The 27253-nt window shown below is 40.3% G+C and overlaps 1 protein-coding gene across 5 annotated transcripts in view; it reads left to right on the top strand.

Moving 5' to 3' along the window:
* The first annotated feature begins 9584 nt into the window (after positions 1 to 9584).
* The window catches only part of RNF141 (ring finger protein 141), a 58944-nt gene continuing 41275 nt past the window's right edge, over positions 9585 to 27253 (top strand). Inside the window, exons 1-2 of one of the 5 annotated variants that reach the window (XM_067749923.1) lie at positions 9585 to 9835; positions 15736 to 15879. The gene's annotated coding sequence lies outside the window, so the exon portion shown is untranslated. Of the gene's footprint in view, positions 9836 to 10086; positions 10219 to 15735; positions 15880 to 27253 lie in introns of those variants that run through there. The other 4 variants (XM_067749922.1, XM_067749926.1, XM_067749927.1 and 1 more) reach the window with 4 other exon arrangements.

Raw genomic sequence — 27253 nt, forward strand, 5'->3', positions numbered from 1 at the left:
ATGAACTCTAGATTGTTATTTTCTTTTCAATTTCCCTAGTTCTGTCTACTGAAAAGGACTAGAAGTAATGACAATCCAATAGCTATGGATCTATCTAGCAACCAGATTGGACCTCTACATACCATTCCCCAGTAAAAGGATCCAGAATTCCTTGGAGGAATGGTAGTTCCAGATCTGGAGCAGGAAATATATAACATATAGAAGATAAGCCAGGGACCAGAATGTAAGCAAGCTATAAAAGTCTTGTCAAAAAGACCATATACTGTGACTACCATTGGCTAAATATGGGACCATATAAATATCAAAAGTAATAATAAATGCAATTGATCAAATATATAAAACCCATGCATTCATAATTATACTAAAAACGTTAAAATTCCACACATTGGACACAATTGCAAGTAACTAGGTACCAACTCCTTAAGAGGAAAGAATTTGGTATTTCTCCTGTCTTTCCCGTATGGAAATATTTCAGTGTAACCAAATAACCTTGGTTCATAAGGAAAAGTTTTTTACAGAAGTGATGTTACTAAGTTCTGATAATTAGAAAATCACCCTCGTTTTGTAATCCCTAATAAAATGGATTCAGACTACCACCATAATGGATAAAGGCATTAGGTGAAATATTGATGGGAACCCCAGTGATCAGTCTTAATAAAGCAGATATCAGGGGCCTCCTGATGTGATGCAGCACAAGCGATGAAGTATTCCTGCCAAAACAGTTGAACATGAAACAAAGCAAGCCTCTAAAGCCAAACTGCCTATATGGGAAATATGGCAAGAAAAGGGAACAAGGTAAATGGAAGAAAGCAGATAAATCCAGAATGTAGGGAGAGTCTATACAACCACTGACCCAGAGTGATAGTCCTTATGCGTTTAGGTAGCTAAACCTTGGTCCCTTGTTATTCAATCAAACACTCACCTAAGTGTTGCTGCGAAGGTATTTTGTAAATGTAATTCAAGTCTGTAATCAGTTGACTTCAGGTAAGGGAGATTATCCTAGATAATCTGGGTAGGTCTGATTCAATCAGCTGAAAGAATTTAAGAGCAAAACTGAGGCTTCCCAGAAGAAATTCTGAGTGTGGTGGTTTCCACTCACGCCCAAGAGCTCCAGCCTGCCCTTCCTGACAGCTTGCTCTATGGATTTCCAGCTAAGCCCAAGAGCCCCGACCACTAAATCAATTCCTTGCAATAAACTTCTTAGTTTATACTTCCTACTTGCTCTGTTTCTCCGGTTGAACCCTAACACACCCAGTTTTTGTAACAAGTTGATAGTATGAAAAAAGCGGGAGAGACAGACTGTTCTAAATTTTAAAAACCTTAAAATTTAATGATCAAATGCAATGAGAGGCCATAAAGGGCTACAGTGAGATCAGTGATCACAGGACATAGTGAGGAAGGATTGTTTGGATCCTAATCCAAAACAAATTAGTACAAGTTTACTATCTGTAAAAAGACTTTTTCTACATAATCTGGGAAATGTAATTATGGACCAGCTGCTTCTAATCCTTGTTTTCCATGTAGCAGAGTGATAAACTGACCTGGGTTTTGCTCTCCTGGGATAGACTTTGTCATTTCCCATTAGTCTGTCTCTCTGACAACAAGGACCCAAAAAAACCAAGGTGAAAAGCTTCCAGGATTGGAGCAAGTAATCTCTATGTTGTTCTTGAACTTTCTCCCTTCATTTCCCCCAGCCCGGTCTGTATGCATTGGATTGATCCTTCCTTGGACTATACGTGATAATGGTAAGGTTTGAGGCTCACATTTGCACAAGGAGAAACATGACTTCTTTCATCTGTAGTATTATTAGGCCCAGCTGGTTTAGGAAAAAACAGACTTCCAGAGGGAAGAGCTTAAAGGAACAGAGACGACTAATTGCTGGAAGTAAAACATTGTTGTGAAAGGATCTGACAGCTAGGGAAGAGAATGTTAACTTGTCTCTTAGCCAAAAAAGGTTGTCAGGGAAGTGGATTCCTCTGGTTTCAGTACGTTAGAAAGTGTTCAAAGAAAAAGCAGAAAATGGCAGAGGAGTTGTTGGCAGGAAAATGGGAATTCCTAGGGTCAAACTGAGATGGCTGAGGCAGAGAAGAAGCTGGCTTAACGTGAGGGATGAGTTATGACAAAGGTAGGTGGGCCATGAAGAGTTGTGTTAAGATCAGTGATCACAGAACATCGTGATGAAGGATTGTTGGGGAGGGTGCTCGGAGGTGGCTTGGATCGACCGGATAACGCTGGGGGTAGATAGTATACAGAGCTGACTCTCCCCAAGGTCCAGATAGATCTTTGGGGCAATGGGGTGGTAAATTCATCCATTTAAAACAGTTCCCAAACACTAAGGCCCATTTTGTTGACCAGCTCTGGCTTAATATTGAGTACCAACACCTTAATGGTGTAGACTTAAAAGATAATATTTTAAGTTGCTTGGTCTGGCAGCAAGATACAAGATAGACTGAATAAATATGTTTCAGGATAGGTTGATCAGCTAAGGTATACTAATCTATCTGTGGATGTGGATCTAACATGGAACTTAGACTGAGATGATAGGAATAAACAAGAATGGGTTAAAACCAATAGTAAAATACAGTAGCTAAAACAGGAGGTTCTGAAATCAGACAGTGGGTTTGAATCCCTGCTCTGCCATGTATGCACTATATGAACTTAGGCAAGTTATTTCACCTCTCTAGGACTCTTTTCTCTTCTGTAAAATTGAGATGATCTTAGTAGCTTTAAAATCTGTCTTTTAGGACCATTGTGAGGCTTACAGGAGATAATATATAGAGAACACTAAGAACTCGAAAAAAAAGGATTAAAAAAATGAGAAGAAATTTTAAAGAATGTACAGGATACCATGACAGAATGCTTTAGGAGACAGAAAAAAATCTCTTCATATGATTGAGCCTGGGAGACCAGAAGGAATATTGAGGCCACTTTGATATAGAAATTGTTGAGTTCAGGTGCCATTACTGTGGTATTCATTCCTATGGGAGATACCCTACGTAATTAGGGAAGTACAGGATTGGTACACCAATGAAAGTTAACAATTGGCAATGTTGACTTGAGAATCATCTGTATACAGGTGATAATTGAAGCTAGGAGGGCATGAGCTCTCCAAATGTTTAACACATAAAAGCAGAGGGCTGAGGCCAGAACTTGAGAAGCAGCAGCCTGAGAGGAGGGATAAATCAGATGTAAAAACCTCAAAGTGCAGCATCCTGGAAGATGATGCTTTCATCTCAACTGTAGGTGACTCGTTTCCTCCGTATTCTACACTGATCTAATTAAAAGCAGTAATTAGAGTGAAAGCAGTACATTGTGAGGGAAAAGCACTAGACTAGTGGCCAGAAAATCTGGATTCTAACCCAGCTTAGTTAACTTGCTCTGTAGTCCTTTGTTGAATCATTTCCCACCTTTGGATCTCAGTTTCCTCATCTATAAAAAAAAATGTTAGTCCAGATGATTTATTAGACAGTTCTTTTGACTTTATGATTTTATGAATTACATACAGGAAGTTAAAAATGTTTACAATCCATAGCCACTGAAAGCCTTCCTCATATATTCCCACAGTCCTGTCACAGATGTTTAGTGACCTTACAAAAAGCAGGAGACATTGGACATACTTTCCTAGAAAAGTATTTCAAAAGTCTCTCAAATTTTCCTGCTCTTCACTACAAGACTGTGTTTACTACAATTTTATTGAAGCCTCTGTGCTTTAACTGGAAAATACCTATATAAACTATGACAATCTGAATACACATTACAAATTGCAAGATTCATTATAAAAGGATCCTTCTTATAAAAGGATTACCCTAGAGGTTTCTTCTCCCATAACTCTTCTTTAAAGTTTTTCTTAAAATTATAGTTGGGGCTTCCCTGGTGGCGCTGGGTTGAGAGTCCGCCTGCCGATGCAGGGGACACGGGATCGTGCACTGGTCCAGGAAGATCCCACATGCCGCGGAGCGGCTAGGCCCGTGAGCCATGGCCGCTGAGCGTGTGCGTCCAGAGCCTGTGCTCCGCAACGGGAGAGGCCACCACAGTGAGAGGCCCGCGTACCGCAAAAAAAAAAAAAAAAAAAATTATAGTTGATTTACAAGGTTGTGTTAGTTTCAGGTGTACAGCATAGTGATTCAGTGATATATATATTCAGATTCTTTTCCACTATAGGTTATTACAAGATATTGAATACAGTTGGACCTTGTTGTTTATCTATTTTATATTTAGTAGTGTGTATCTGTTAATCCCAAACTCCTAATTTCTCCCTCCCCCCATAACTGTTAATATTTATGGTTTCCTACAAACATTTTTCCTACATTTTTTCTATATATGAAAAAAAATAAAGGCTTCCTTATCTTGCTACAAAACAACTTCATTAAGTCCTATTCCAGAGAGAATCCTAACCTCTTCTATTATGGTTTTTAAGATAATCCTTATTACTGTCCTATTGTTTTACATTCTAGCTAATTCATTATGCTTGTGCAAAGTTAAGAAAAAACTGTAGTGATGAGAAAGAACTATCTAGAGATGTCAATAATAACACTAATTTAATACTAATTTTTAAATATTTCAGTCTTGTAGTCTTGCCTATAGTCTAATCCTCACTATACTCTCCATGAAGTATAGAGGAGTACTGGCCCTGTTTTACAAAAAAAAATTTTTTTTTTGGACTTCCCTGGTGGCGCAGTGGTTAAGAATCCACCTGTCAGTGCAGGGATGATCCCTGATCCGGGTTTGATCCCTGGTCTGGGAAGATCCCACATGCTGCAGAGCAACTAACCCCTTGCGCCCAACTACTGAGCCCATGCACCACAACTACTGAAGCCCGTGCGTCCTAGAGCCCATGTGCCTCCACTACTGAGCCCACGCACCACAACTACTGAAGCCCATGCACTCTAGGGTCCACGTGCCGCAACTACTGAGCCCATGTGCTGCAACTACTGAAGCCCATGCTCCTAGAGCCCGTGCTCCACAACAAGAAAAGCCACTGCAATGAGAAGCCTGTGCACCACAATGAAGAGTAGCCCCCACTTGCCGCAACTAGAGAAAGCCCACGCGCAGCAATGAAGACCCAACGCAGCCAAAAAGAAACAAAAAATTTTTTTAATAAAATTAAATTAAAAACCTTTTTTCTTTTCAGTTGCACCAGGTCTTAGTTGCAGCAGGCAGGCTCCTTAGTTGCGGCTCACGGGCTCCTTTGTTGTGGATTGTGGGCTCCTTCGTTGTGGCACATGTGCTCCTTAGTTGAGGCTGATGGGCTCCTTAGTTGCAGCTTGGGGGCTACTTAGTTGTGGCATGAGTGTGGGATCTAGTTCCCTGACCAGGGATCAAACCCATGTCCCCTGCTTCGGGAGGTGGATTCTTAACCACTGCACCACCAAGGGAAGTCCCTCCAGTTTATAAAATTGAAGGCAATTTGCAGAGTGATTTTCCTGATTTCCCAGGCTCAGATCAGTCTGAAATATAAAGCCTCTTAAAATTTTAATAGATATGTCAGGGCGTCCCTGGTGGTGCAGTGGTTGAGAGTCTGCCTGCCGATGCAGGGGACGCGGGTTCGTGCCCCGGTCCGGGAAGATCCCACGTGCCGCGGAGCGGCTGGGCCCGTGGGCCATGGCCGCTGAGCCTGCGCGTCCAGAGCCTGCGTGTCCAGAGCCTGTGCTCCGCAATGGGAGAGGCCACAACAGTGAGAGGCCCGCATACCAAAAAAAAAAAAAAAAATAGATATGTCTTTTTTCCCCAATATCATTAAGGTATAATTGGCATATAATAAACTGCACATGATAGAAGAGTACAATTTGAGAAGTTTTGACACATGTATACACCTATGAAACCATCACTATAATTAAGAAAATGAACATATCTATCACCCCAAAAAGTTTCCTCCTGCTCCTGAGTAATACCACCCTCCTGCTCATCTCTACCCTGGCACCTTTTCATCCCCAGCCCAAGAAACCACTGACCTTTGTGTCACTATAGTTTGGATTCTCTAGAATTTTATATCAATGGAATCACATAGCATGAATTGTTTTTTAGTCTGGTTTCTTTCACTCAGAATAATTACTTTGAGATTCATCCATGTTGTTGAGTATATCAGTTGCTCATTGCTTGTTATTCCTGAGGAGTATGCCATTATGTGGATAAACCATAGTTTGTTTTCCATTCACCTGTTGAAGGACATTTGGGTTGTTTCCAGTTTGGGCCTATTACAAATAATGCTGCTATGAATTCATGTATAAGTCTTTGTGGGTAAACACCTAGGAGTGGAATGGCTGGATCATATGGTAGGTGTAGCTCTTTTAAAAATGGCCAAACTTTTTCCCAAAAAAGTTGTATTATTTTACATTCCCAACAAGCAGTATATGAGAATTCCAGTTGTTCCACATCCTTGCCAACACTTTATATGATCAGTCTTTTTAATTTTAGCCATTCTAATAACTAGGGTGTGCAGTGATATCTCATTGTACTTCTAATTTGCATTTCCCTAATGATAATGATGTTGAGCATCTTTTTGTGTGCTTATTTTGTCATCCATATATTTTCTTTGGTGAAGTGCCTATTTAAATTTTTTGTCCACTTAAAAAAATTGGTTGTCTTCTTATTGAATTGTAACATTTCTTTATATATTCTAGTTAGAAGTCCTTTGTCAAATATATGTTTTGCAAATACTTTCTCCCAGTCTGGGGCTCACGTTTTCGTTTTCTTAAGTGTGTTTTGAAAAGCAGAAGTTTTAATTTTGAGGAAGTGAAACTTACTACATGTAATTTTTTTCCTTTTATGGATTGTGCTTTTTGTGCCTTTTCTTAATCTTTGCCAAATACAAGGTCACTAAGATTTTTCTCCTATGTTCTCTTCTATAAGGTTTATAATTTTAGCACTTAAATTTAGATTTATGATCCATTTTTAGTTAATTTTTGCATATGATATGAGGACAGGATCAAGATTCTTTTCTTTATTTTTATTTTTAGCATATGCTATCCAGTTGTTCCAGCATCATTTGCTGAAAAGATTATCCTTCCCCCATTGACATGCTTTGGCATATTTCTTGAAAATCAATTGACCATATTTGTGTAGGTCTGTCTCTGCACTCTATTCTGTTACATTGCTCTATTTGCCTGTCTTTACACCAGTACCACACTGTGTTGATTACTGTGTCTCTTATAAATCTTGAAGTCCGGTAGTCTAAGTCCCTCAACTTTGTTTTTCTTGATCAAAGTTTGGGCTACTCTAGGTAGCATTTTCATAGAAATTTTAGAATCAGCTTGGTAATTCCCACAAAATGAACCTGCTATGATTTTTATTGGACTTGCCCTAAGTCTATAGATCAATTCAGAGAAAAATGACATTTTAAAACGACTGAATCTTCTGATCCATGAACATGATATATCTCTGTATTTAGATCATTAATTTCTCTCACAATATTTCAGAGTTTTCAATTTATATGTCTTTCACATTTTGGTCAAATGTATCCCTAAGTTTGTGTATGTGTGTGTTTGTTTTGAGTTTTTTTTGCTGCTAAATGGTATTTAAAACATTTCAAAGTCTAATTTTTCATTGTTACTATAGAGAAATAAACTGATTTTTTTTTTTTTTGCGATACGCGGGCCTCTCACTGTTGTGGCCTCTCCTGTTGTGGAGCACAGGCTCAGCGGCCATGGCTCACGGGCCCAGCTGCTCCGCGGCATGTGGGATCTTCCCGGACCAGGACATGAACCCGTGTCCCCTGCATCGGCAGGTGGACTCTCAACCACTGCGCCACCAGGGAAGCCCCTAAACTGATTTTTATATACTGACTTGGTATCCTTCAAAACTCACTTCTAGTTCTAGTAGATTTTTTTTTGTAGTATTCTAAAGTATTTTTGTCTGCAAATACAGTGTTCTTTCCAATGTAATGCCTTTTAAAAATTTTCTTTGTCTGGTTTTATCACACTGACTAGAACCTCCAACACTACATTTAACTGAAAGCAATTTTTTTCAGAGAAATAGTCCTGACTCCTGGCACAGATTAGTTTCAACTATAGGACCTTTTTGAATTTAATTAGATTTTTAAAAATCATTATGTATGGTTCATCATTAGGCTGTTAGTTTTTACCACATTCAAATATTCATCAAATGTTCAAATGTTGAACAATTACTGCATGCCAGGCTTTGTGCTGGTTGTCAGGGAGACAATCCTCAGTACACTCTCCATAAGGTATATAAAAGGAGTATACATAACACAACACTGTAAATCAACTATACTTCAATAAAAAAAAATTTTAAAGGGATACACAGACACATGGATCTGGCCCTAATGAAGTCTCACCACCTCACTGAGGCAGTTTAGAACAAGAGTTAAAAAACACAGGCTCAGGGTTTCCCTGGTGGCACAGTGGTTAAGAATCCCCCTGCCAATTCAGTGGACACGGGTTTGAGCCCTGGTCTGGGAAGATCCCACATGACGCGCAGCAACTAAACCTGTGTGCCACAACTACTGAGCCTGCGCTCTAGAGCCCGCAAGCCACAACAAGAGAAACCACGGCAGTGAGAAGCCCACAGACCGCAACGAAGAGTAGCCCCCGCTGACTGCAAATAGAGAAAGCCCATGCGCAGCAACGAAGACCCAATGCAGCCAAAAATAAATAAATTTAAAATATGTATTTTTTAAAAAGCACAGGCTCAGGGTTCAGTCAGCTTGGGTTTGAATCTGCCTCTGCTCCTTACTGATTGGTTGACCTTGGAAAACTTTCTTAAGCTTGTTTCTTCAACTGTAAAATGAGAGTATTAATAATACCTTCCTCATAGGACTGCTGTGCGGATTAAATGAATTAATACCTTTAAAGTACTCAGAACAGGCCTTGGCACATAGTAAATTGTCAACAAGTATTATCTGTTATTAGAGGGCAAGATTAGTTCTTGCAAGGTAAATCTACAAGTGACTGGGGAAGGATGAGTGTGGCAACATGTACAAGCATAAGAAGTAGTTTAATTTAGCTGCTAAGCATAAAGGCGATAGTGAGAGGCATACCTGGGTCTAAACCCTTGCTCTGCTGTTTATTGGCTGTGCAACTTCAAGCGAACTATTTAAACAAGAGCAATGCCTATAAAGTGCCTAGTATAGTATTTGGCACACAACAGATGCTTAATATACAGCAATTATCCACTACGGACGTTCTGAAAAGCCATGATCTCGCCAACATGTGTTCATAATAATAATAGTTGCCATTTACTAGGGCTTATCATTTTGGACTCTGTGCTGGTTACTTCCTATATATTCTCTTTTATGCTTCTTAATCTAGCTAGGTGAGCATAATGGGCCCCTTTCATGATAAAGAAACGTGATGCTCTTCGTGTAGCTATAACCAGTGGGAGGTTGGAGGCCTAATAAGTAGTGGCTTGGAATCCAACCCTTGACCAAACCGGGGCTCGCAGTGCCTTTGCCACCCGCCGGGCTCTCGCTCAGGAAATGGGGCCAGGAGAGCCAGCACCCGCCAGGCCGCACCCACTGAGGCCCCACGGAGCCTTAGCCTCGAGGAGCCTGCCAGGCGAGGCCTGTTCCGCCGCCCCTAGGAACAGGCCTCCTCCTAGGCCTCCGCCGCCACACTTCCCTATCGGAAGGCCTCCGGGTCCGGGACCTCGCAGGTCCTCAGGAGAAGCTGAGCTAGCTAGCGGAAGTTCTGGGGAAGAAGGTTGAGCACCGTTTCTAAGCAACGCGCTGGGGCGGGGGTGGTGGTGCACGCCTTGTACGTCACTGAGGTGCGACCGGGTAACGGCCGGAGCCGCCGCCGCCGCCGCCGCCGCCTGCGGGTCTGAGAGGCTAGCTGAGGGTTCGCCGCTGCTGCCGGAAGCGCGATGCCTTGAACCTGGGGTGAGCTCCGTAGCGCTGGTCTGTCGCCGCTTCCCCTGCGCTGCCCCACAGCCCTCGGACAGGGAGGAGAGACGCGGGCCAGGCCTCGACTGCCGCGCCGGGCTTCCGTGGGGAGACAAGCCCCGACCCGCCGCCGCCGTCTCTAGGCCTCGGCTTAGGGTGTGGAGCTGGCTTGGGAGGCCCTTCCGTGGTCGTACTGTCTCTAAGCCAGTGGTTTCCAGTGACAGAGCGTGGAAGTGGCTTGTTCCGTTTTGGGCGGGCGGGGGAAGTGGTTCAGGGGGATCAGGAGACAGCTTTTCCTCCTTGAGCGCGGATCCGCTTTTGAATGTTGCCGCCGGCGCAGTCAGTCGGCCAGCAGACGTAGCTGTTGGTTCCGAGTGCAGGTGCGCTTGAGGCGGGGTGGTGGCGGAAGGGTGGTGGGTGTGTTGAGTTAACGCGCGAGTGAGGCTAGAAACCTGTGCGCGCGCCCCACCCTGGACACCCCAGTTAGAAACCCTTGCCTGGGTGATGGCTCAGAAATGGCCAAGTCCGTCTACTTAACCCGTCTTCCCGTTCTAAATTAGCTTAGGCAGCTCCCCTTGCCAAAGGCCTGGCCTTGTCGAACCAGCCACCGTGAGACCCGGCAGAGACCAGAAGTTTTCTGGCTACTAATTGTAATATTCATTCTTGGAAAGGAAACTTTCTGTGTCGCTTTTGAAATGATTCCTTTGTTATTTTTATCGTGTTACAGAATGTGAGTTTACTATTATTGTTCACATTTATCCCCAGCCCCTTGAAAATTGCAGTGTACGTCCGTGTTCTGACCCTGTCCTATTTCACCGTGCCAGGTGATGCAGTTCTCATCTCTGGCGTATTTCTAAAGCGGCCGTGACACTTCCTATGGCTTATAACTCTTAGATCTTATGCATGAAGTGATTCTTTTCCACCTCCCCCCCTCCCCGCGCGCCCATTCTTCCTGCTATAAAATGAGCTCCATCCGTTCTGAATTTCATCTGGCACATGAGGTGCCCCGGACCAACGATCCTAAATTAGTCGCCTCTATATTGGAAAGCCCTCTAAGAAGTGATGCTTTCTGAATTAAGAACTCAAAAATAGTATGACTATTTCTCCTTTCCTCTGATGCTGCCTGGCTGCAGTTTCTAAATATTTCCCTCCAGGATATGCTTGTGTGTTTCCAAAATGTGTTCTTTGTCATTTGATAGAAGTGAGTTTTATATTTGATGTGTGTTGTCTGATCCTTCTAAGTTCACATTTAAGCACTTGACACACTTCCTTTCCCTTTCTCTTCCCCAAAGGCAGAGAATGTCCAGAGAAAATGCTTACAAGTCTAGTTAGTGCATTTTCCACATATGAAATGTATTTAGTAAACACCCTGGTGATATCAGAAACCCATGTTTTCAGCCTCCAAGTACTATCCTTTTGTAGTTTTTCTTTGCATAAAATTTTTGTCTGATTAAGGTCTTTGACCCCAGAACAGACATTCTAGACTCTACAGTGGCTCTGACTAGTCTGATAGTTTCACTATGGTCTGTAATAACCGCTGTTACTTTCTTGTCTTGCAGGACAGCTGATAATCTGTTTACAGATCTAGAGTTTGAGTAAACAATGAGTAATAAAATAGGGACCTAGTTTTTAGTACTTAGTTTTTTTCACTGATGCTAAAACGGAGTTAATAGTGAAAATAGTTGATGATTATTTCAACTATAAATATCTCTTCTGTAACTAAAGAAGTTGATACTAGATTTCATGGAGGTCTCAGAGAGGTTTTCTAAATACTGCAGTATTTGTGAGCTAGTCATCTTGTACTTCCAGGCTTTTCATCTTTGCTTTAATCCTTTTATGAATGGATATGGTTTAAATTTTCATGAAGGTTTTTTTTTTCCAGTTACCCATGATGTGATTTTTATAGCTTTACAAAGAATATTTGAACTACAGCAATTCATTTTGTTAGAAAAAGCAGTGATCAAGTGTTATGTTACCACCCACTAGGGAATGTGGCATTTTTGGAATCCTTGATATTCTTATGAGTTTCAAAATAACAATTATTCTTTATTTAGAAAATCCTTCAAATGTTTTTTTGAAAGCACATTGTTATCTTGCTTGAAAGGACTAAATTATAGGGGCACAATAGCATGAGAGCTGCCAGTTCTTTGAGAAGTCTTGACCAGAGATTTATCTTTTGCTGAATTCTATGCCAGTGGTTGGCAAATTAAGTTCCTGTTCAATACTACTGTTTCATGATCTAGAGGGGAGTATTTTGCTTATACCAAATAATGAAAGTTTCTCAATTTACATAAACATTAATGATACATTTTTACAATTTTATATTTTTTCTTCCATGTATTTTTTTAACTTCAGCTTCTCTGCAACTAGTAGATGACTGAACAAGTTAACAAAACTGAAAAGAATACTAAGTTAATAATAAAAAACCAGAAACTGTCAACAATATTTACTGTATCCATTCATAAACATTTATTGTGTGCTTATGTATATGCCAGAAGAGAGAACACAGCTACTACCCTCAAGAAGCTCATAGAGGGGGATGGTCAAGTGACCTAACTGATGATATGTGCTGTGATAGAAGAATGTGCCTAGTCACCAAAGAGGAACATTGAAAAACCTGTGGCGGGTGATGAGAGGGTGGCCTCAGCAGATTGTTTCATGAACATGCATGCATGCACCCTTGATTGTGGTTTTATTGCATGTAGATCACAGAGTCATATTTTTATGCCCATGATGGACGTTGACATTTATCATTTTATGGTATTCAAAATGAATTGTAAATCCTGGGCCCTCTCCACTGAACCAGGTTGAGAACCAATTTTCCTTTTTTTTTTGTGGTATGTGGGCCTCTCACTGTTGGGGCCTCTCCCATTGCAGAGTACGGGCTCCGGACGTGCAGGGTAAGCGGCCATGGCTCACGGGCCCAGCCACTCCGCGGCATGTGGGATCTTCCCGGACCAGGGCACGAACTCATGTCCCCTGCATTGGCAGGCAGACTCTCAACCACTGCGCCACCAGGGAAGCCCGAGAACCAATTTTCCATGCCCTTTCAGTAGTCTCTAGATAGTGTTCCCTTTTAATCTGAGGAGTTAATAATCAGGTTTCCCAGATACCTGATACCAAGTGGAATTATAAGATAACAAGTTAATATGCTGCCTCAAATTATAAATTTTATTCAAAGTTAGGACACCAGTTCAAAACAATGCAGAAACAAAAGGGATCATTTTCTTTTTTTTGTGGGGGGGAGGTACTGTTTATTGAGGTATAATTGATGTTCAATATTATATGTTTCAGGTGTACAACATAATGATTTATAATTTTTAAAGGTTGTACTCCATTTATAGTTATTATAAAATATTGGCTATATTCCCTTTGTTGTACAATATATCCTCATAGCTTACCTATTTTATACACAATAGTTTGTATATCTTAATCCCCTATCCCTATCTTGCCCCTCCCCTTTTCCCCCTCCCCACTGGTAACCACCAATTTGTTCTCTGTTATATCTGAGTCTATTTCTTTTTTGTTATATTCACTAGTTTATTTTTTTAGATTCCATGTATTAGTGATGCATATGGTGTTTGTTTTTCTCTGTCTGACTTACTTCATTACTTCAATTTCAGGTGTACAGCAAAGTGAATCAGTTATACATATACATATATCCACTCTTTCTTAGATTCTTTTCCCATACAGGCCATTACAGTGTACTGAGTATTGTTCCCTGTGCTATACAGTAGGCCAATATTAACTATTTTATATATAGTAGTGTGTATATGTCAATCCCAATCTCCCAATTTATCCCTCTCCCCCTTTCCCCCTTGGTAACCATAAGTTTGTTTCCTACATCTGTGACTCTATTTCTATTTTGTAAATAAGTTCATTTGTACCATTTTTTTAGATTTCACATATAAGTGATATCATATGATATTTGTCTTTCTCTGTCTGACTTAATTCAGTCAGTATGACAAAATCTACGTCCATCCATGTTGCAGCAAATGGCATTATATTTCGTTCTTTTTATGGCTGAGTAATAGTCCATTGTATATATGTACCACATTTTCTTTATCCATTCATCCATTGATGGAGATTTAGGTTGCTTCCATGTCCTGGCTATTGTAAATAGCACTGCAGTGGATATTGGGGTGCATGTATGTTTTCAAATTATGGTTTTCTCTGCATATATGCCCGGGAGTGGAATTGTTGGATCATATGGTAGGTCTATTTTCAGTTTTTTAAGGAACCTTTATTTTGTTCTCCATAGTGGCTGTACCAATTTACATTCCCACCAAGAGTGTAGGAGGGTTTCCTTTTCTCCACACCCTCTCCTGCATTTATTGTTTGTAGATTTTTTGATGATGGCCATTCTGACCGGTGTGAGGTGTCGGTTTGATTTGCATTTTTCTAATAATTAGTGATGTTGAGCATCTTTTCTTGTGTTTGTTTGGCCATCTGTATGTCTTCTTTGGAGAAATGTCTGTTTAGGTCTAAACATTTTTTTTTTTTTTTTTTTGCGGTACGCGGGCCTCTCACTGTTGTGGCCTCTCCCGTTGCGGAGCACAGGCTCTGGACACGCAGGCTCAGTGGCCATGGCTCATGGGCCTAGCCGCTCCGCAGCATGTGGGGTCTTCCCGGACCAGGGCACGAACCCATGTCCCCTGCATCAGCAGGCAGACTCTCAACCACTGCGCCACCAGGGGAGCCCAAGTCTGCACATTTTTTGATTGGGTTGTTTGTTTTTTGAAATAGAGCTACATGAACTGTTTGTATATTTTGGAGATTAATCCCTTGTCAGTTGCTTCCTTTGCAAATATTTTCTCCCATTCTGTGGGTTGTCTTTTCGCGTTTATGGTTTCCTTTGCTGTGCAAAACCTTTTAAGTTTAATTAGGTCCCGTTTGTTTATTTTTGTTTTTCTTTTCATTACTCTAGGAGGTGGATCAAAAAAGATCTTGCTGCGATTTACATCAAAGAATGTTTTGCCTATGTTTTCCTCTACGAGTTTTATAGTGTCTGGCCTTACATTTAGGTCTTTAATCCATTTTGAGTTTATTTTTGTGCATGGTGTTAGAGAATGTTCTAATTTCATTCTTTTACATGTAGCTGTCCAGTTTTCCCAGCACCATTTATTGAAGAGACTGTCTTTTCTCCATTGTATATTCTTACCTCCTTTGTTGTACATTAATTGACCATAGGTGCATGGGTTTATCTCTGGGTTTTCTATCCTGTTCCATTGATCTATATTTCTGTTTTTGCACCAGTACCATACTGTGTTGATTACTGTAGCTTTGTAGTTTAGTCTGAAGTCAGGGAGCCTGATTCCTCCAACTCCGTTTTTCTTTCTCAAGATTGTTTTCACTATTCGGTTTCTTTGTGTTCCCATACAAATTAAAAAAATTTTTTGTTCTAGTTTTGTGAAAAATGCCATTGGTAATTTGATAGGAATTGCATTGACTCTATAGATTGCCTTTGGTAGTATAGTCATTTTGACAATATTGATTCTTCCAGTCCAAGAACATGGTATATCTTTGCATCTGTGTCATCTTCGGTTCCTTTCATGAGCATCTTATAGTTTTCAGAGTACAGGTCTTTTGCCTCCTTAGGTAGGTTTACTCCTACGTATTTTATTCTTTTTGATGCAATGGTAAATGGAATTGTTCCCTTAGTTTCTCTTTCTGATCTTTTGTTGTTAGTGTATAGGAATGCAAGAGATTTCTGTGTATTAATTTTGTATCCTGAAACTTTACCAAATTCATTGATGAGCTCTAGTAGTTTTCTAGTAGCATCTGTAGGATTTTTCTATGTATAGTATCTTGTCATCTTCAAACAGTGACAGTTTTACTTCTTCTTTTCTAATTTGGATTCCTTTTATTTCTTTTTCTTCTCTGATTGCCATGGCTAGGACTTCCAAAACTACGTTGAATGAAAGTGGTGACAGTGGACATCCCTGTCTTGTTCCTGATCTTAGAGGGAATGCTTTCGGCCTTTCACCATTGAGAAAGATGTTAGCTGTGGGTTTGTCATATATGGCCTTTATTATGTTGAGGTAAGTTCCCTCTATGCCCACTTGCTGGAGAGTTTTTATCATAAATGGGTGTTGAATTTTGTCAAAAGTTTTTTCTGCATCTATTGAGACGATCATACGGGTTTTATTCTTCAGTTTGTTAGTGTGGTGTATCACTGACTGATTTGTGGATATTGAAGAATCCTTGCATCCCTGGGATAAATCCCACTTGATAATGGTGTATTATCCTTTTAATGTATTGTTGTATTCGAATTGCTAGTATTTTGTTGAGGATTTTTGTGTCTATGTTCATCAATGATATTGGCCTGTAATTTTCTTTTTTTGTGGTATCTAAGTCTGATTTTGGTATCAGGATGATTGTGGCCTCATAGAATGAGCTTGGGAGTGTTCCTTCCTCTGCAATTTTTAGGAAGAGTTTCAGGAGGATAGGTGTTAACTCTTCTCTAAATGTTTAATAGAATTTGCCTGTGAAGCCAGCTGGTCCTGGACTTTTCTTTGTTGGAAGTTTTTAAATTACTGTTTCATTTTCAGTACTTGTGAGTGGTTTGTTCATATTTTCTGTTTCTTTCTGGTTCAGTCTTGGAAGGTTGTTTCTTTCTGGTTCAGTCTTGGAAGGTTGTATCTTTCTAAGAATTTGTCCATTTCTTCTAGGTTGTCCATTTTATTGGCATGTAGTTGTTTGTAATAGTCTCTTATGATCCTTTGTATTTCTGTGGTGTCAGTTGTAACTTCTATTTCATTTCTAATTTTATTGTTTTGAACCCTCTCCCTTTTTTTCTTGATGAGCCTTGCTAAAGGATTATCAATTTTGTTTATCCTTTCAAAGAACCAGCTTTTAGGCTCATTGATTTTTTTCTGTTTTCTTCATCTATTTCATTTATTTCTGCTCTGATCTTTATGATTTCTTTCCTTCTACTAACTTTGGGTTTTGTTTGTTCTTCTTTCTCTGGTTGCTTTAAGTGTAAGGTTAGGTTGTTTATTTGAGGTTTTTCTTGTTTTCTGAGGTAAGATTATATTCCTATAAACGTCCCTCTTAGAACTGTTTTTGCTCTGTCCCATAGGTTTTGGATCTTGTCTTTTGTTGCAATTGTCTCTAGGTATTTTTTTGATTTCCTCTTCGATTTCTTCAGTGATCCATTGGTCGTTTAGGAACATATTGTTTAGCCTCCACATATTTGTGTTTTTTACAGTTTTTTCCTGTAATTGATTTCTAGTCTCATAACGTGGTCAGAAAAGATGCTTGATATGATTTCAGTTTTCTTAAATTTGCTGAGGCTTGATGTGTGACCCAAGAGGTGATCTATCCTGGAGAATGTTTCATGTGCACTTGAGAAGAAATTGTATTCTGCTGCTTTCGGATGGAAGTATATATTTATATATATTTATGCTGCTTTTGGATGGAAATATATATTTATATATATTATATAAATTAAATTAAGTCCATCTGATCTAATGTGTCATTTAAGGCCTGTGTTTCCTTATTGATTTTCTGTCTGGATCACCTGTCCATTGATGAAAGTGGGTTGTTAAAGTCCCCCACTATTATTGTGTTACTGTCAGTTTCTCCTTTTATGGTTCTTAGCATTTGCCTTATATATTGAGGTGCTCCTATGTTGGGTGCATATATATTTACGATTGTTATATCTTCTTGGATTGATCCCTTGATCATTATGTAATGTCCTTCTTTGTCTCTTGTAACAGTCTTTATTTTAAAGTCTATTTTGTCTGATATGAGTATTGCTACTCCAGCTTTCCTTTGATTTCCATTTGCATAGGATACCTTTTTCCAATTCCCTCACTTTCAGTCTGTATGCGTCCCTAGATCTGAAATGGGTCTCTTATAGACAGCATACATACGGGTCTTGTTTTAGTATCCATGCAGCCAGTCTATGTCTTTTGGTTGGTGTATTTAATCCATTTACATTTAGGGTAATTATTGATATGTATGTTCTTAATGCCATTTTGTTAATTGTTTTGGATTTGTTTTTGTAGGTCTTTTTTCTTCCTTCTCTTTTGTTCTCTTGTCTTGTTATTTGGTAACTAACTTTAGTGTTGTGTCTGGATAGCTTTCTCTTTTTTGTGTATGTATCTACTGTAGATTATTGGTTTGCAGTTCCCGTGAGGTTTTGATATAGCAGTCTATATATATATATGATTGTTTAAGTTTCTGGTCTCTTAATTTCTAATGCATTTCCAATATCCTGCATTTATACTCTCCTCTTCTTACAGTTGCTGGCTTTGATATCATATTTGTGTGTGGATGATTTCCTACCTTTACTTTATATTTGCCTTTACCAGTGAGCTTTCCCATTTGTAACTTTCTTGTTTCTAGTTGTGGCCTTTTCTTTTCAGCCTAGAGAAGCTCCTTTAGGATTGTTGTAAAGCTGGTTTGGTGGTGCTGAATTCGCTTAGGTTTTGCTTCTCTGTAAAGCTTTTGATTTCTCCATCAAATCTGAATGAAGCGCTTGCTGGGTAGACTATTCTTGGTTGTAGGTTTTTCCTTTTCATCATTTTAAATATATCATGCCACTCCCTTCTGGTCTGCAGAGTTTCTGCTGAAAAATCAGCTGATAACCTTACGGGGATTCCCTTGTATGTTATTTGTTGCTTTTCCCTTGTTGCTTTTAATATTTCTTCTTTGTCTTTAATTTTGTCAGTTTGATTAATATATGTCTTGGTGTGTTCCTCCTTGGGTTTATCTTATATGGGACTTTCTGCACTTCCTGGACTTGAGTGAGTGTTTTCCTTCTCATTTTAGGGAAGTTTCTGGCTATAATCTCTTCAAATATTTTCTCAGGCTCTTTCTGTCTCTCTTCTCCTTCTGGGACCCCTATAATGCGAATGTTGGTGCATTTAATGTTGTCCCAGAGGTCTCTGAGACTGTCCTCATTTCTTTTCATTGTTTTTTCTTTATTCTGTTCTGCAGCAGTGATTTCCACGACAGTCTTCCAGCTTACTTCTTTGTTCTTCTGCCTCATTTATTCTGCTGTTGATTCCTTCTAGTGTGTTTTTCATTTCAGTTATTGTATTGTTCATCTCTGTTTGTTTGTTCTTTAAATCTTCTAGCTCTTTGTTAAACATTTCTTGTATCTTCTCAATCAGTGCCTCCATTCTTTTTCTCAGATCTTGGATCATCTTTACTATCATTACTCTCAATTATTTTTCAGGTAGATTGCCTATCTCCACTTCACTTAGTTATTCTTTTGGGTTTTCATCTTGTTCCTTTGTCTGGAGCATATTTCTCTGTCTTCTCATTTTGTGAAACTTTCTGTGTGGATGGACTCCTTTCCACAGGCTGCAGGATCATAGCTCCTCTTGCTTCTGGTGTCTGGCCCCTGGTGTGTGAGATTGGTCCTGAGACTTGTTCAGGCTTCCTGGTGGGAGGGACTGGTGCCTGCCCACTGGTGGGTGGAGCTGGGTCTTGTCCCTCTGGTGGGCAGGGTCATGTCAAGGGGTGTGTTTAGGGGTGGCTGTGACCTCAGTACAGCTTTAGGCAGCCTGTCTGCTGATGGGTGGGGCTGTGTTCCTGTCTTGCTGGTTGTTTAGCCTGAGGCGTCCAGCACTGGAGCCTGTAGGCTGTTGCGTAGGGCTAGGTCTTTGTGCCAAAATGGAGACCTCCAGGAGAGCTCACAATTATCAGTATTCCCTGGGGCTTCTGCCACCAGTGACCTTACCCCCACAGTGAGCCACAGACAACCCCTGCCTCCACAGGAGACCCTCCAAACCCACAGGTAGGTCTAGCCCAGGCTCCTATGAAGTCAATTCTTTGTGCTGGGTCCCAGTACACATGAAATCTTGTGTGCGCCCTCAAGAGTGGAGTCTCTGTTTCCCTCAGTCCTGTGGAGCTCCTGCACTAAAGGCCCACTGGCCTTCTAAGCCAAATGCTCTGGGGGCTCCAATTCCAGACCCCTCAGGCTGGGGAGCCTGACATGGGGCCCAGAACTCTCACTCCTCTGTAATACAATTATTTTCCAGTTTGTGGGTCACCCATCCGACCAGTATGGGATTTGATTATATTGCAGAAGTGCCCCTCGTACAATCTAGTTGTGGCTTTTCTTTGTCTTTGGATGTAAAATATCTTTTTTTGTAGGTTCCAGTCTTTTTTGTCCATGGTTGTTCAGCAGTTAGTTGTGATTTGGGTGTTTTCACGTGAGGAGGTGAGCTCAAGTCCTTCTACTCTGCCATCTTGTTGGGAATCAAGAGGTTGCTTTTGGTTTGGATGCTTGCTGCCTCTTTCCTCAGTGTGTGTTAGCTGTAATTCCTTTGATATGAGGTGTGTAGGTGCAGCAGGCCATGCTCACACCTGATACAGCAGGAACAGCAATTGACTTTTCCTCCCGTGTATCCCAGTGGCAACTATAGCCCACACACTCCCTGTACAGCAGGGGCAGTGCTTGACACCTGCTCGCTGCCTGTGCACACTCCCCAGATGGTGGGGGCAGCTATTGCCGCCTGCTCACAGGTTTCCCAACGGTAGCGATGGCCCACGCCCCCCCGGGACAGTGGGGGCAACACTTGGCACCCATTCATGGGTCTTGCAGCGCCGGCCCTCGCCCTCCCAGGACAGCAGGGACAGCAACTAGATCCTGCTCGCAGGTCTCTTAGTGGTGGCGGCTACCTGTGCCCACCTCTGGAGCCCATCATGACAGTGGCAGTGGCCTGTGCCTGTCTCTGGAGCCCACAGTGGCAGTGGAAGCTCACACCTGCCCCCAGAGCTTGTGTAGGTGGTGTCCTGTTGCCTGAGACCATGCCTGCAGGGAAGGAAGCTCCTATAGTGGTCCCACCCCTCTCCTTGCACACCCCCCCAGGAGTGGCGCCTTGCCTCTCTGGTTGGCCCAGGCTTCTTCTGAACACACCCTCAATTGCCACACTCTAGCCTCTTCAGGCTGTCTCCACACAGCCAACCCTGGCCCTTTCCCTGGGTCTGACCTCCGAAACCTGAGCTTCAGCACCCAACCTCCTCCCACACCGGTGGACAAGCGTCTCAGCCTGGGGAGTACAAGGTGACGGTACCAACGTCTGTTCAGGTCACTCTCCATTTTGCCTTCCACAATCCGGTTTCTGCACTCTGCTTAAGGCTCCAAAGCTCCCTTTCCATCCAGGCTGATCTCCCCGCCAGTGAGGGGACTTCCCCGGGTGCGGGAACCTTACGTCCTTCACAGCTCCCTCCCTAGGGTGTAGGTCCCATCCCAATTCTTTTCTCTCTCTTTTCTTTTTCTTTTGTCCTTCCTGGTTACATGGAGGTTTTCTTGCCCTTTAGGAAGTCTGAGGTCTTCAGCCAGTGTTTGGTAGATGTTTTGTGCAAGTCGTTCCACTTGTAGATGTGTTTTCGACGTATTTGTAGGAAGAGGTGAACTCCATGTCTTACTCATCCGCCATCTTGATTCCTCTCCCTCATGTAGTTTTGATTTGCATTTCTCTAATAATTAGTGATGCTGAGCATTTTTTCATGTGCCTATTGGCCATTTGTATGTCTTCTTTGGAGAAGTGTCTATTTAGGTCTTCTGACCATTTTTTGATTGGGTTTTTTCAAATTATTATTATTGAGTTGTATGAGTTGTTTGTATATTTTGGAAATTAAGCCCTTGTCAGTTGCATCGTTTGCAAATATTTTCTCCCAGTCCGTAGGTTGTCTTTTTGTTTTGTTTATGGTTTCCTTTGCCTTGCAAAAGCTTATAATTTTGATTAGGTCCCATTTGTTTATTTTTGCTCTTATTTCTGTTGCCTTGGGAGACTGACCTAAGAAAACATTACTACAGTTTATGTCAGAGAATGTTTTGCCTATGGTCTCTTCTAGGAGTTTTATGGTGTCATGTCTTATATTTAAGTCTTTAAGCCATCTTGAGTTTATTTTTGTATATGGTATGAGGGAGTGTTCTAACTTCATTGATTTACATGTGGCTGTCCTGCTTTCCCACCACCACTTACTGAAGAGACTGTCTTTTCTCCGTTGTATGTTCTTGTCTCTTTTTTCAAAGTTTAATTTACTGTAGGTGTGTGGATTTATTTCTAGGCTCTCTATTCTGTTCCATTGATCCATATGTCTGTTTTTGTGCCAATACCACACTGTTTTGATTACTGTAGCTTTGTAGTTTTGTCTGAGTCTGGGAGGGTTATGCCTCCATCTTTGTTCTTTCTCCTCAGAATTGCTTTGGCAATTCTGGGTCTTTTATGGCTCCATACAAATTTTAGGATTATTTGTTTTAGTTCTGTGAAAAATGTCATGGGTAATTTGATAGGGATTGCATTAAATCTGTAGATTGCTTTGGGTAGTATGGTCATTTTAACAATATTAATTCTTCCAATCCAAGAGCACAGAATATTTTTACATTTCTTTGAATCAGTTTCCTTTATCAATGCTTTATAGTTCTCAGCATATAAGTTTTTCACCTCCTTGATTGGGTTTATTCCTAAGTATTTTTTTTGGGGGGAGGGGGTGCAATTTTAAAAGGGATTTGTTTTTTTACTTTCCCTTTCTGGTATTTCATTGTTAGTGTAAAGAAATGCAACAGATTTCTGTGTGTTAATCTTGTATCCTGATACCTTGCTGAATTTATTTACCAGTACTAGTAGTTTTTGTGTGGAGTGTTTAGGGTTTTCTATATATATTATCATGTCATCTGCATATAATTACAATTTTACCTCTTAAAAGGGTCCATTTTGTAACTCAATAAACAAACAACTAAATCTCTTTAATATCTGTTTCGTGGGCATATTGATTAAATTATCATTAATATTTTACATGAAATCTTAAGACCATATATTTCAAAAGTTTAATTTTTCTTTGTTAAGAATTGTAGGTATAATTTAAAGTTTTCAGTCTGGTTGATTAGAATATTTTATTGCATTTTTATTAAATCAGTACAGGAATGCTAGAGAGAATTTAAGTTTCACTTTGGGAGCAAAATATTAGGTTAGAGGTTGCCTTCTCCACTTCTCATTAAAGCAAAAATTTTCTCTAAAACACTAATTAGATGAACTTCTTATTTTTGCTTAAACACCTCCACCTTTCCAGTGAATGCAAGCTCACATGCTTTGCAAGACAGCCCTTAACCCTTCTGGATAATTATGGATGATAGGAAATTCTTATATTGACCTGAAATCAGCATAATTTATACTGGCCATTCTGGTCTCTGTAATTATATAAAGTAAATATTACTTTCTCTTCCACATGAAAGCTCTTCAGGTGTTTGAACAAACCTATCACCATGCTCCATGTTGTTACTGAACTATGATTATCTAGAATAAATTGCTTTGTTTCCTCTTCTAGATCCATAACATCTTGCGTGCTTTCCCAAATATATTCAAATGATTAGTGCCCTTTAAAAGTGTCACTGCTTAGAGCTGATTAGAGAACTCTGGTGTGTTGGAACCATTCCAGAGCACAGTGGAACTAGGCTCTTGCTCTGGACATCTGCTTCTAGCAAGAGTTTAGGATTATTTTAGCATCTTTCTTATTGCTATTTACTGTTTACTTATTTTGACTGGAACATTCAGACCTTTTATATTTTATTTGCTTTTAAACATAACTTACCTATGTGCTTTATGTGCCTTTCAAAACATATTCAGGATTTAACTTTTAGTCATATTTGACATAAAAATTTATTCTATTTCAGAAAATCAGTATCCATTTTCAGTTTTGATTCTGGTATTCTGTGGACATTATTCATTCATTCCAGTTTCAGTCATCCACAGATTGGGCAGGCATGCAGTCTTGTCTTTGTGTCATAAACAAAAATGGTAAACATCCCATCTCTTGGTGCCAGTCTCCCTCTCCTTCTGCCTAGGCTTTAGTCACTCTGGCTTTTTTTTTTTTTAACCTCAAAGTCACCATACTCCTTCCTATTTAGGTGCTTTCTATAACCTCTGCCTGGAATGTCCTCCCCTTGCCATGCCTCTATCCCTCTCTTCTCTGGCTAACTCTGACCGATAGCAAATCAAATGTTTGCCCAAGGACTTCTTCCCTGTCACAAGACTAGGTCAAGTCCCCCTTTTATAGGCTTTCAGTACCCTATACTTGTTTGGCTTAGCACTTATTATTTTGAAATTATGTATTTATTGGTGTGATTGTTGTCTCTTCCCCACTGAATCAGATGCTCCATGGTGGCAAGAACCCTGTTTCTTACACTCACTGTTGTATCCCCAGAACACAGCACAGTGCCAGGCATATGGTGCTTGTTGAATTTAATTTTTTAAAAGGCCATGTAACAGTGGCTCCCTAACACCAGTGTACAGCCTTTGGCTCCTGATGATTTTTTCACACATCTGGATTAGAACAAGAAAAATAAGGACCATAGTGTTACTGTATGTAGTATAAGTCGGTGTGAAATTACTGCCTTCTTGGGAAGGACTTTTATTCTAGTATTATATCCTTCTATTTCCTAGGTTATAAGTTATTCTTTAAATTTTTGTTAAGTTTTAGAGATTTTTTTTCATTTATTTTTGGAAAGTATCCTTACTTAGAATAGAAATAAATGTGCAACATCATGGTGCTTTGAGACTTTATATTAGACTATGAAATCCAGAAATTACTAATGTTGAGTACTCTAGAGACCTCCTCTAAGCTAAAATCTTTGTTTCTCTTTGAATACGATTGCTATGAATCCATTTGGCTATATTTAAAGTGTATAATTTTGCCTTCAGAGATGTTTTCTTAGTGGCCTGGATCTTCCTCAACAACTTCCTTTCATTTATCTCTGTAATACATATTTATCATTGCCAAGTAGGCTCAGATTCAAAACAGTAATTGTTGAGTTTTTCTCTTTAGAACAGTTGTACTTTTCCTATATTTAATGTGACTAAAAGAATAAACCTCAAATATAACACATTAAATTTGAATACAAAGCAAAATTTGCATATTTATGGTTACTGAGAACTCTTATTGTAAATGATTTTATATTTTAGAGTTATAACTTTTCATTTTTTTGATTAAATGATAAAGCAGGTTTCCTGACAAAATTTTTACTATAAATTGTTACTGTTTCACCTGCTTTATATGATATGAGTGTTAATTCAGGTGAAGTAAAATGATAGTCTTTGACATGTAAATAAAATGGAATTTCTTATAGGAGGGGGGAGGATCAGATTCTTTTTAATTTTAATGCTTTTTTCTTTTTCTAACTTTATTTTTTTTTAAAAAGTCTAATATTAGCTTTGTGGCTTTATTAATTTAACCTCTCTGTGCTTGTTTCCTTAGCTATCTTGTTTCTTCATCTGTGAAATGGTTATCATGAGGATTTAAATGACTAAATTCATGAATATATATAAAGTACTTAGAAGATTGTGTTACACAGTAGAAGTGGTGAACGAATACTAGTTGATTTTACTATTATTAGTAGTGGTATTCGTATTGAATTGGGATTTTCTTATTCAGCTGTAGAATATATCAGGATACATAAATACTAAAAATTTATCTTATTTTCTATTTTAACCGTATCTCCGTGCTTAATATTTTGATAAATCATTATTTACCAAAGGAGAAAAAACTGTCTAGAATAAACACATCCAACTCTTCTCTAGCCACAATACATAGAATTATATCCTTCAAGACTTTAGAGTGATTATTAAATAAATGTTTTGTGATTAAATTTTAAGTCAATTCAGTAACTTATTGATCTACCTTGATAGTAGATTATTAAAGTAGTGATCCAGCCTTTTAACTAAAATATCACCTTCATATTTAGAAAACAAGTTATATAAAAATACCTAGAGGAGGGACTTCCCTGGTGGCACAGTGGTTAAGAATCCACCTGCCAGTGTGGGGGACATGGGTTCAAGCCCTCGCCCGGGAAGATCCCACATGCCCTGGAGCACCTAAGCCCGTGTGCCACAGCTCTTGAACCTGCGCTCTAGAGCTCATGAGCCACAACTACTGAGCTTGCGTGCCACGACTGCTGAAGCCTGCGTGCCTAGAACCCGTGCTCCACAACAAGAGAGGCCACCGCAATGAGAAACCCATGCACTGCAACGAAGAGTAGCCCCCGCTTGCCGCAACTAGAGAAAGCCTGCATGCAGCAACAAAGACCCAATGCAGCCAAAAATAATTAATTAATTAAAAAATAAATACCGGGCTTCCCTGGTAGCACAGTGGTTGACAGTCCGCCTGCCGATGCAGGGGACACGGGTTCGTGCCCCGGTCCAGGAAGATCCCACATGCTGTGGAGCGGCTAGGCCCGTGAGCCATGGCCACTGAGCCTGCGCGTCCGGAAACTGTGCTCCGCGACGGGAGAGGCCACAACAGTGAGAGGCCCGCGTACCGCAAAATAAATAAATAAATACCTAGAGGAGTTAAAAAGCAAAAGCACTTTTTTTTCTAAAAAGAAAATGTAACATAGTTGAATTAGCTAAAAAGTCTGTTTAATTTACATATATTTTACAATTAAAATTAAGTTGTACATTTATAAATAAAGTAATTCTACAATAAATTTTTTAGCTGATCTATTTATATCATGATTATACATCACAGTATATCATAGCGTTAAAGAATATAAGCACTAGAATCTAAAAAACATGAGTTCAAATTTCACTTCAACCATTTACCAACTGTTTGTTTTTCATATAAATTTATTATTTAGTTTTGGCTGTGTTGGGTCTTCATTGCTGTGCGTGGGCTTTCCTTCTAGTTCCTTCATTGCTGTGCGTGGGCTTTCCTTCTAGTTGCGGCGAGCAACTCTTCGTTGCGGTGCACAGGCTTCTCATTGCGGTGGCTTCTCTTGTTGCGGAGCACGGGCTCTAGGTGCATGGACTTCAGTAGTTGTGGCACGCAGGTCTCAGTAGTTGTGGCTTGCCAGCTCTAGAGCACAGGCTCAGTAGTTGTGGCACACAGGCTTAGTTGCTCCGCGGCATGTGGGATCTTCCCAGACCAGGGCTTCCTGCATTGGCAAGCGGATTCTTAACCACTGCGCCACCAGGGAAGTGCTACCAACTGTTTAATGTTTTTTGGGGGGCTGCGTTGGGTCTTCGTTGCTGCGCGTGGGCTTTCTCTAGTTGTGGCGAGCAGAGGTTACTCTTCGTCGTGGTGCGCGGTCTTCTCATCGCAGTGGCTTCTCTTGTTGCACAGTACGGGCTCTAGGCATGCAGACTTCAGTAGTTGCAGTCCCCGGCCCCTAGAGTGCGCAAGTTTCAGTAGTTGCAGTGCATGGACTCAGTAGTTGTGGCATGCAGGCTCAGTAGTTGTGGCGTACAGGCTTAGTTGCTCCTTGGCATGTGGGATCTTCCTGGACCAGGGATCGAACCCGTGTCTCCTGCATTGGCAGGCGGATTCTTAACCACTGCACCACCAGGGAAGTCCCCAGCTGTTTAACTTTAGATAAGTCACTCAACTCTATTTCCTTATCTGTCAACTAGGAATATAATAATGCCTACCTCTTAGGGTTATTGTAAGAGATAAATGAGA

Source organism: Pseudorca crassidens, chromosome 9, assembly GCF_039906515.1.
Source record: "Pseudorca crassidens isolate mPseCra1 chromosome 9, mPseCra1.hap1, whole genome shotgun sequence".
NCBI classification, from domain to species: domain Eukaryota; kingdom Metazoa; phylum Chordata; class Mammalia; order Artiodactyla; family Delphinidae; genus Pseudorca; species Pseudorca crassidens.